The 10,631-nt window shown below is 57.0% G+C and overlaps 1 pseudogene; it reads left to right on the top strand.

Moving 5' to 3' along the window:
• The first annotated feature begins 787 nt into the window (after positions 1-787).
• Positions 788-2,769, top strand: LOC128943528 (serine/threonine-protein kinase pim-1-like; annotated as a pseudogene).
• Positions 2,770-10,631: the final 7,862 nt, after the last annotated feature.

Below are 10,631 nucleotides of genomic sequence, written 5' to 3'. Positions count from 1 at the left end.
AAGTTCCCGTGTTTGGGCAGACGGAGGGGCTGTCCCCGGGGCGCGCGGGGCTCGAACGTGGGGCTCGTGGGGCGAGCGGGGAACGGACACGGGGACAAACGGCCCCGGTGCCTCAGTTGCAGCAGCGGCAGCAGCAGCGGCAGCAGCAGCGGCGACAGCAGCAGCAGCAAACAGATAGTTTTCAACACTTTTTCCATTTCTCTTTTTCTTTCTCTTTCTCTCCCTTTCCCGCTGCCGGGCACCCTTCTCTCGGGGTCCCTTGCCCGGCGTCCCTCTCCTCTCCCCGCCTCCCTCTCCCCTGCCGGGCCGGGCCATGCTCCCGGCCCGCCCCCGGCCCCGGGCGGGGCTGCCCCGAGCCCGGCCCCGGCCGTCCCGCCGCGGTCTCGCTTCCGCCTGGCTCTGGCCGTACTGGCGGTGGCGCTGCTGGGCGGGCATCAGTGCCTGGGGCGGGGGCGGCATCGCCGCCCTTCGGCTCCGCCTGGCCCGAGCCCGGCTCCGGACCCGACGCAGGGTCCCGTCCCGGCCCCGGCCCCGGCCCCGGCCCCGGCCCCGGCCCCGGCTCCTCCCGGGGCCCGCGGAGGACACACGCGGCGCGGCCGCTCCCGCCACCTCCGCTGCGGCTTCCCCGGCCCGAGCTCCGCCGCTCGGCAGCGCGGCCTCCGGCCCCAAGCCGCCGCGGCCCGGGGCGGGTGGGGATGCCGGGCCCGGGGCGGGTGAGGGGCGCTCGGGGGTCGTTGCTGGCCCCGAGCCGAGCGCTGACAGCCGCGTCCCGCCCGCAGGTGAGGCGCACGAGGCCCTGCAGGAGCGGTACCGGCTGGGATCGCTGCTGGGGCGCGGCGGCTTCGGCAGCGTCTTCGCGGCCACGCGGCTCTCGGACGGCGCCCCGGTGAGCGGCGGGGTCGGCGGCGGGCGCGGGAGGAGGGGGCGGAGGAGGAGGGAGGAGGAGGAGAAGGTCGGGGCGCGGCGGGACGGGCGGCGAGCTCAGCCCGCTGCTCTCCCTCGCTCGCAGGTGGCCATCAAACGCGTGCCGCGGGATCGCATCCGGCACTGGGCGAGCTGGTGAGTGAGCGGGGCCAGCGGCAGCAGCCGGGCCGTGCCAGGCGGCGAGGAGCCGGGGTCCGGCAGGGTGGGAGCCGCTGGGAGCCCTGCGGGGAGAGCGGGCGTGGGCTGAGCGGGGCGTGCAGAGCATCCCGGGCTGGCTGAGGGCTCCCAGAGCCCCGGCACGGCCTCGGCCCCACTGACGGCACCGCGCTCCTCACGCAGCCCGACGGCACCAGCGCCCCGCTGGAGATCGTGCTGCTGGCCAAGGTGTCCCGTGGCTGTGGTGGTGTTATTCAGCTCCTGGAGTGGCTTGAGCTCCCCGACAGCTTCCTGCTGGTGCTGGAGCGTCCGGAGCGGTGCCAGGAACTCTCGGGTTTCCTGGCGGAGCGGGGTTCCTGCCCGAGGAGGAGGCGCGGGGGCTGTTCCGCCAGGTGCTGGAGGCCGTGCGGCACTGCACCAGCTGCGGGGTCCTGCACCGGGACATCAAGCCCGAGAATGTCCTGCTCGACCTGGCCAGCGGGCAGCTGAAACTGATCGACTTTGGCTGTGGCGCCTTCCTCCAAGACACAGCCTACACCCAGTTTGCAGGTGAGCCCTCGCAGGGGATGCTCCTGGGCATCTTGTGGCCCAGCCTGGGTGCAGCACTGGGGCTTCCCCCTATTGCAGCCGGGATAGGATTGATGCTGGAGCCGAGTTGTTCTGGGTGGGGTGTGAGGGCGGCCAGCTCCCAGCCCTGCTGACAGCCTTCAGCACCCACTGTGGCCTGGGCTGGGGCTGGAGCTGGGGCAGCCAGCCCAACACAAACCCCCATGGGGGTAGCAGAGAGGGAGGCCTGACCGCGTGCCCCGGATGGTTTGGTGTGCAGGTGAGGAAGGGCTGGACTGCTCTGCTCTCCTTGTTTGCCTTGGCTTATTAACATTTTTGGGGGCCATGGAGGTGGGGAGGAGAGTGAGTTTTCTCCACTACTGGGTGGGTTTCTTCTTTGTGTGTCATGGTTTGGCCTTCCCAGGGATTGTGCTGCCCTCTTCCAGCACCGGTGGCTTCTTTTCCAGCCCCGAGTTTGTGCACAAGTCCCAGGTGCTGGTGAGAGGGCAGCTCTCACTCCATGTGCCTTTGGGGAAGCCCCCACATGGCCAGGGATGCTGGGGCCAGGCTCTGGGAGCAGCAGCATCCCCCTGCTGATCTCTGTCTGTGTTCCACAGGAACCCTGTCCTATAGCCCACCAGAGTGGATCCAGCACCAACGCTACCACGGCGAGGCAGCCACGATCTGGTCCCTGGGCCTCCTGCTGTGCCACCTGGTCATGGGGAAGCACCCGTTCAGGAGGGGCCAGGAGATCATCCGGGGGCGGATCTTGTTCCCACGATGGCTCTCTCAAGGTGGATCCTCATCTCTGGGCACGGGGGCAGTACCATTGCTGGGAGACAGGAGCAGGCTCATGGGCATCCCGCTCTGGCAGCTGCTGAGGAGGTGGCACATGTCCTGCTCTCCTGCTGTCCTCAAAACAGAACATCCATGGGGAAGTTTAGGCCCAGCTCTGGGCACACCCAGCATGGCCTGGGCATCGGAACAGGGGGGCAACTTCTCCAATTGACTGATGATTTCTGGTTTCTCTCCCCAGACTGCCAGGATATCATTAAGAGGTGTTTGTCCATGCAGCCCTCAGAGAGGCCATCCTTAGAAGATCTTTTCTGTCATCCTTGGGTGAAGGGTGTTCCTCTGCCCTAGAAGATGGGAGAGATCCACGTGCACATTTGGATCCAGGGGCCTGGCAGGTACCAGCTCCATGCATCTCTTGGCAATCAGTGGCAAAGCAAACCAGGCTGGTTTTGTCCTGCCTGTAGCTTTGAGCAGGGGTCAGCAGAAGGGAATATGCAGCTCTTGGGCTGCAGCTGAGCTGCAGACCTGGTGTGGCAAGCACTGGTGACCACCATCCCCCTGGTTTTGTTTGTCCTGTTCATGGATGGCTGGGGCCCTGGGCAGAGCCCTGACAGCCTGGTCTGGCCCCAGGGCAGGAGAAGGAGCCTCTGGAGAAGCTGTTCCAGGTGGGGCTGCTGCTGGAGACACCAAGGACAACCTCAAGGATGACAATCTCTTCCCAGCCTGGCCAGCTGAAGATGATGGACTTGGATTCTGGCACCTTCTTCAAAGCCAGGCTCCAGGCCCAATTCGCAGGTGAGTCCACAGGCAGGGGGATGCTCCCTGATCTGGGCATGGCATGGCCTGGCTGGGCACCAAAGGTTCCCCCTTTGCTGGGGCAGATGTAATGAATTCTTCAGTCAGCTGCCCAGCTGCTTTTTGGCTCTGGGCAGCTGCTGAGGGCTGGATGTGCCGTGGCTGGCTGCAGGCTGGGCACATGTGCTGCCCTCCTTCTCTGCTGCCAAAGGCAGCAGGAATGGGCAGCTCTGGGCACAGCTCTGGGCACAGCCAGCATGGCCTGGGCACTGCAGGCCTTGGCACAAGGGCACAGGAGCCCTCAGCTGACGGGCACTTTTTGCTTTCTCTCCTTGCAGCCGGGCTCTGCGGGTGCTGAGGCTGCTCTGGGCTCTGCCAGGGCTCTGCTGGGCTCAGCCCTAGGCCCAGCTGGGCTGGCTCTGCCCTCACATTGCTCTGACAGCTCTGCATCAGACGAGCCCATTGCGAGCACAGCGCCTGAGCTTTCTGCTTTGGCGGGTGAGTGAGACTCTGCTGCAGGCCCAGAGATTGCAGCTGGGGACACACATCCAACTGGCAAGGACCCAAACTCTCCACAGTCCCAGCTGAATGCCTGGATCTCTTTTGTCTGTCCCATTCTTCCTTCTTTATTGGCTGGAATTATGCAATTGCACGTTCTTCCTCCTCTAGAAGTGCCACAAGTGGGCCAAAGCTGGCGAGTGGGCCGTGCTCCTGAGGCAGTGCAGTCTGGAGCTGGTGGATGGAGAATTGCCCTTCTGCACTGCCAAACCAGAGCAAAAAGCTGTCAGTGGGACTTCTTGTCTCTAAGAAACTCCTGGCAGTTACAACAGGAATGTGCAGCTCATTTGCAGGGTGAGAAGGAAGGTGATCTTCTAAAGGATTTGGGGTTTGACAGAGTTTCCACTCCCAGTCCTGCTTGGAGCTGGAAGGGCACAAAGCAATTTCCTTGTGCTTCAACCACAATTTCAAATACCAATGTTGGAAACAAAGCCCAAAATCTTTTAAAAGGCTGCTGAGGTCAGTAAGATGGATGCATGCCATCAGCACATTTACAATGTAAATAACTGAGTTATCTTTTTAAAAAGATCATTTACCTCTTAATGCACAGAATTTAACTTTGCCTTTATATTTTGTTTTTTTTCACTAACATTATGTTTTTTTCACTAACACTTGGATTTTACTCTTATCTTTTACCATTTACCTATTTTTCCCTTTGTCCTTTTTTTTCCTTTCAATAGAAAACATGTCCTACAAAAGGAACATCCTTTGCTCCTGGTTCCTGTGTGGAGCAGCTCCCTTCCTGCTGGCTGAGCTGCTCAGGCAGAGCCCAGCAGCTCCTGGCCCTGCAGGGCTGAGGCTTTTCCCCGTTGCTGGGCACAGACTGATGGAGCAGCACTGCTGAACACGGGCACACAGAGGGACCAGCAGCAGCTGCCTTTGGCCACCTGAGGCTCCAAGGCCCAAACTCTGAGCAGCCAGGGCTGGAAGAGACTGGCAGGATCTGATCCCTGACTCTGGGCCAGGGCTGCACAAATGACCCCACAGAAGCAGCAGCAGCAGCAGCAGCAGATGGAGCTGACTTTGAGCACAGCCCCTGCCCCTCTTCCCTCCCGTGTGCAGCGGTGTCACAGCAGCCTGAGGCACCTGGGAGCCCCCAGTGCCAGCAGGGACTGGAGATGGCAGCCCTGGGCTCCTGGAGGCTGTGCAAGGAACGGAGCTGGGCACTCCCTGTCCATGAGGAGCTTCCAGATGGAAAAGGCTGCTGTGCCCAGGCAGCTCCAAGGGCACAGAAAGGAGGCTCTGGAGCACTGGATCTGTGCCAGTGCCACAGTCCTGAGCAGCAGCCACTGAGCCCTGGGGGAACAGAGGGCACAGCACGAGGGACAGAACCAGGCAAGGCAGAGACTGGAGAGAGCCAGGCCCAGGAGCAGGAGCAGCTGCTCCATTGCACTCTTGGAGAAAGCTCTTGGCTGGTTCAAAGCGCTGAAAGGCGTGAAGGGCAGAGAGGAGGCCCCACCAAACAATGCTCCTGTTTGCACAGCCTCCCCTCTCCGTGTCCCAGAAGGAATTGCATGGACTGTGTTCTTCTCTCCGAGGTGTCTCGTTCAGCATGAGCAGGTCAGCACCAGGAGCTGAAGGAGCTGAAGCCTCAGGCCACAGGAGCTGGGCAAGAGGGAACTTTTGGAGCAAAGTAATGCTGCTAAAATAGCCCCAGCTGGATGCAGTGGATATAATCATGGAATCACAGAATCCTTTCTGTTGGAAAATCCCTCTGAGCTCAGCCAGTGCAGCCGCTCACCCAGCAGTGCGAAGCCCAGCACTAAACCACGTCCCTGCAGTGCCAAGGCCTGGACACCAGCCCTGAGTGAGGCCTGGACAGCATGCCCTGAGCCAAAGGTGGCCTCTGGATGAACCTTCCAAGCAAAGGTTATCTTTGTATCTGCTCCCTGATGAAATATGCATGGTCATTAGCAGTGAGATAGATGCAGCCACTCGTTAGTGAAACGTGTTGGAGATGAGGGGGAGACGACCATCCTTTAATGCATCGAACTCCGATTTTATTGATCAATCAATCACCTTAAATAACAAAGTTAACGAACTTCATGCATATTCTGTAATCCAATGTCATGATAGGCTAACAGAGAAATTTCTAACCACTCCCTTTGTTTTAGAATACCTACAATTGTTTATTAAAAACAGAAACCAAAACAGAAACCAAAAACTAAAACAGAAACCAGTGTTCCCAAAACGTTTACATCTGTTCTCAGGATGGCAGGCCTTCCCAGAGACGGTGTTCTACTTGTTATGGGAAGACAATCTGAGAACTCCATTGTTTATAGAATGATGCCTGAGAGAGTCTAATTGTTTATACAAATCAGAAGGCTGAGAGCTGTTAGAAACTGCTTTTACTTTTCCCCTATACTTTTCTCTCAATTGTATGTCTCATGGCCTTTTCTTTAAGTCATTCTTGAAAAACTCTCCAACAAACATGTCTTGACCTTTGTGTATTTAGAAGCCAGACAAGGCCATGAAATCTGACATCTGGCCTTGTTTGGGGCTGTATGGTCAAAGTCAGCTCCCTTGGTTCCTCCTTGAGCCCTGGCCAGGCTTTGGGAGGGACCCAAGAGGAGCATGAAAGCAGATGTTGCCACACTAGCAGTGCTGTCAGTTTGTTCCTTCAGCACTGTCAGAGCTGGGCCCTCTCCCAGCGGGGTTGGAGCCTCACCTGGGGCTGGAGGCACCTGCAGGAATTCCCAGTGCCCAGGAGTGGCTCTGCAGCCCTTGGCTGTGACAGCTTCCCCAGCTGCTGTGTGGGTCTGGGGGATGGTAAAGGCTGAGGGTAAATGCTGCTGGATCTTTGTTAATCTCTGCAGGCAATCTTTGTTGGGGATGGTTGGGTGCATTGCTGAGCTGCTCCTTTTGTGATTCTTTGCTGCTCTGAACTGCAGGAAATGACACTGATTCCTTCAGTTGGAGTCTGTGCCTTTGGTGCTGCCCCTGCCCACTGGTAAAACAAAACTGGCACAGTCTGGCCAGATCCCAACAAAATGTCACTTGTTCAGTGTAAATGTGAGGAATCAGTGCCATCAGAAATTCCCAGCTGGGAAGCCCTTCCCTGGAGTTCCCTGGCTCTGGAGTGGGCTGAGGTTGGAGCCCCGTGTGAGCAATGAGACTGTTGGGTAAAAGAAGCTGCACCCCTGGATGGCTTCAAATGCATCCAAAAATTGTATATGGAAAAGGAAAAGACCTTGTGGATTTGGGCAGACAAAGATGATTTTGTTGAGAGTACATAGGAAACAGCACCTTCAGAAGGAACAATGATTGTTGGAATGCTCCCACAAGGAGCAACAGAAGAAGGTTTTCATCTTGAGCTCAGATGCCCTTGTGCAAGTGAAATATCAATATAACAAATAACTATATACATATTTATAGTATAATAAGACCTTCATGTTTATATTTATAGCTTTTAATGTATATATGTCTATATCTACATGTCTATATCTGTATTTATATATAAATATGTACATATAATAATAATGTGAAATAGTGCTGACAATACTAATTTGGTATCTTTGGCTGCTCAGGGATGTAACACGAAATACCCTACAGAACAGGATTGGCCGGGACCCTAATGTCAGTGGTCAACTTTGTGAGATTGTATACAATGGAAAAAGGAGGAAGGGAGGAAATTGGTGATTTTTACAGGGTGTGCTGATACTGTGATGCAGAGTGCTTTGTCTGTTCCTGTGAAAAATACAGCGATTTTGTCTGCAGGGTTTTTCATGTACCAGAGTATGCACAAGCTGCAGGATTGGTTGAAAGGGTGAAGGGGTTGTTAAAAGAGCAGTTGGAAAGATGAGGAGAAGGGAACCTTTGCCCATGGAGAACCCATCTCCCAGATGTGCTCCATGCCCTTAACAATGGCCCACGGGGGAAATGGAAACCCCCTGGCTGTGCACGGCTGCCCCCAATTTGCAAATCCAACCATGGGCAGTGAGACTTGGGCTGCCTGGGAAATTGTTCTGGCTGTGATGGCCCCTGGCAGGGCCAGCCCAGAGGCTGCAGGGCTGGGCCTTCATGCATTGGAGTTCATTAGGAGAAATTCAAAGCAAATGAGAGCTGTCAATACTGAAACAGGAATTCAGATTCCTCCAGGACACTTTGCTTTGGTAACTGCTCCCTTGGAGCTTGGCCTTGCAAAGTGTTCCTGTCATGGCAGGAGGAATTGATGCAGAATATCCAGGAGAAATTACAGTAATTCTGTAAACAATAATGAACAAGATTGGATTATTCAACCCTGTGACAGGGTAGCACAATTATTGATATTGCAACTCTAAGAGCAATTGATAAAAAAGGAGATCCAGCTCCAGTCACCACCATTTGTGGAGATAAAGGGTTTGGATCCAGCAGCCCTAATAATGGAGCCAGAGTGTGGGTCGGAGGCCAAATGGCCCTCCCGAGGCAGCTGAAGGAGCAGCTCCTAGGAAAGACAACTCTGAGTCCTGAAACCTGGGCAGGAACAATGGGAATGTGTCCCTGCAGCCAAGGATTGTGTGTGAGAACAAGTAAATCTGACAGGATATTGTTTTACACATCCTGCCAGACCAGATCTCCCTGTTTGCCCCAAGGGCCCCTGTGGAAAATGCTCTGATCCACGGGGCTCCATGTGAAGGCTGCTGTGACACTGAGGGACTTGCACAGGAATTCCATCCAGGAGCCTGGGTGCCCCTCAGGGACTGGGACCCGGCCCCTTCCAGCCAGAGGGGAAAGGGCCCCCCAAGCCTTGTTAGCCACAGACAGCATGGGAAAGCTGAACAGCAAAGGGCCCTGGGGCATTATTCTGGAATTAAAAAGGTGCCAGCTCCATGGGCAACAGAATTCTTGTTCCTAATTTGAATGATTGAGAAAAAAGAATGAAGAACGGTGTCACTAAAGTACTACTGATGTCTGTAAGGTGTACCTTGATAGTCAGCCAGAATCTTTGTCTGCCACAAACACCTCTAGTGTTTCACCAAGGGATTGGTCATCAAAATGTAATGATGGGTTTTGATGGATTGCTGAGCTTCTTTTGTAATTCTCTGCTAATGATGATGTGCTTTGCTGAGCTTATCCTTTTGTAAATCTTTGCAGCTGTGCATGATATAAATGACACAATTCCTTCAGTTGGTGTCTGTGTCTTTGGTAGTGACCCTGCCCACTGGTGAAACAGGGCGCCCTCTTGCCTAGGTGTTCTCTGGGAAGGCAAAAGCCCTCCCTCCAAAATTCCCCCCTTCCTCCCTGTTCCCCCGCTTCACACCCTGAGCATGATGTGCTCTGGTCTGGGCTATGCCCGGGTCAGTTGGGCTCCCCTGTCCTGGCTGTGTCCCTGCCCAGCTCCCCCGCAGCCCCAGCCCCTCCCCAGCGTGGCTGGACGAGGGGCAGGACAGGCCTTGGCTGTGCTGCAGCTCAGCAAGAACAAAACCATCTCTGTGTGCTCAGCCCTGTGCTCAGCACCCGGCCCAGCAGTGTCTCAGTGCCAGGGCTGTGCCCTCAGTCCCTGACAGGGGTTTCCATGGCAACTGCCAGGCCAGGTGACCCAGGTGTGCCCCCAGTGCCCATTGCCATGGAAACAGTGCCCAGTCCTGCCCCTTTCTGTCTGGCTGACCTGGCCTTTGGCCCTGGCAGTGCCGTTGGCTGCTGGTTCCTGGTTCCTGAGCGTCCAGCGCGGCACAGGGCAGGTGGCCATGGCACAGCCCCCAGCAAGGGATCCCCTCTGGCTCTGGGCACTGACACCAGCCCTGAGCAAGGGGCCAGGGCAGCTTTCTATGGCCACTAACCATCACAACGGGGCTGGGCATTGGTTGCCATGGCACCAAACCAAGGACCGGGCCCCATGGCCATTGCCATGGCACCTGGTGGCACCAACAAGTGTCACTGCAATTGTACCTGGAACAGCCCTGGCACCCCTTTGTCCTGAGGGTTGCCTTGGCAGCTGAGGGCAGCAACAGCTGGGGCTCTGCAAGGGCCCTGGGGGAGATGGGAAGGAGCAGCAGTGCAGGGGCTGATCCATCCCCAGTGCGCTGCACAGCCCAGGGCAGCGTCCCAGAGCATCCACATGGAGCTGCCAACAACATCCCCCCTCTGCAGCCCTGGCCTCTCCCCAGCTCACACAGGTGCCCCATCCTTGCAGGCACAGACACAGCAGCACTGGCTCAGCAGCCCCTGTTTGCATTGCACACAGCAGCGGGAGCACCCCCATGCTGTTGGTGTGGGCACATGAACCTGAGGGAGCACAAATGCCATCAGCCCCTGGGGCCAGCAAGGGCTGGGGAACACCAGGGAAACCACTCAGCTTTGTCCTGGCCTCTGCAGTCAGCCAGAAAGTTTGTTCCCATCAGCTGGGAGTTTCCTGTCCCACTGCAGACGCTGTTGCTCAGAGCCAGGGCTGCCTAGCAGCCACCCCCAAACTGCCCTCAGCATTTCCTCTGCTTCACCTTTGCTTTCTTTACTCTTCCTGATACAAATTTCTTCTAATTGCCCTCTTCAGGGGACCCAGAACTGGACACAGCACTCGAGGTGCTGCCCAAGCAGTGCTGAGCACAGGGGAAGAATCCCTGCCCTGCTCCTGCTGGCCACACCATTCCTGAGCCAGGCCAGGAGCCATTGGCCTTCTTGCCCGCCTGGGCACACTGCTGCCTCATGCCCAGCCTGCTGTCCATCAGTCCCTGCAGGTCCCTTTCTGCCTGGCTGCTCTCCAGCCGCTCTGTCCCCAGGCTGTATTGCTGCAGGGGTTGTTGTGGCCAAAGTGCAGGACCCGGCACTTGGACTTGTTAAACCTCACCTTGTTGGATTTGGGTCCTGGATCCAGCCTGTCCAGGGCCCTGTGCAGAGCCTTCCTACCTCCATCCTCCATCAGATCCACACTCACACCCAGT

The sequence above is a fragment of the Melozone crissalis genome, unplaced genomic scaffold (assembly GCF_028551555.1).
Source record: "Melozone crissalis strain CALT ecotype California unplaced genomic scaffold, PUWL_Pcris_2 ptg000046l_1, whole genome shotgun sequence".
NCBI lineage: Eukaryota > Metazoa > Chordata > Aves > Passeriformes > Passerellidae > Melozone > Melozone crissalis.
The sequence above is the reverse complement of the archived record's forward strand: the minus strand, read 5'-3'. Positions and strand labels throughout refer to the sequence as shown.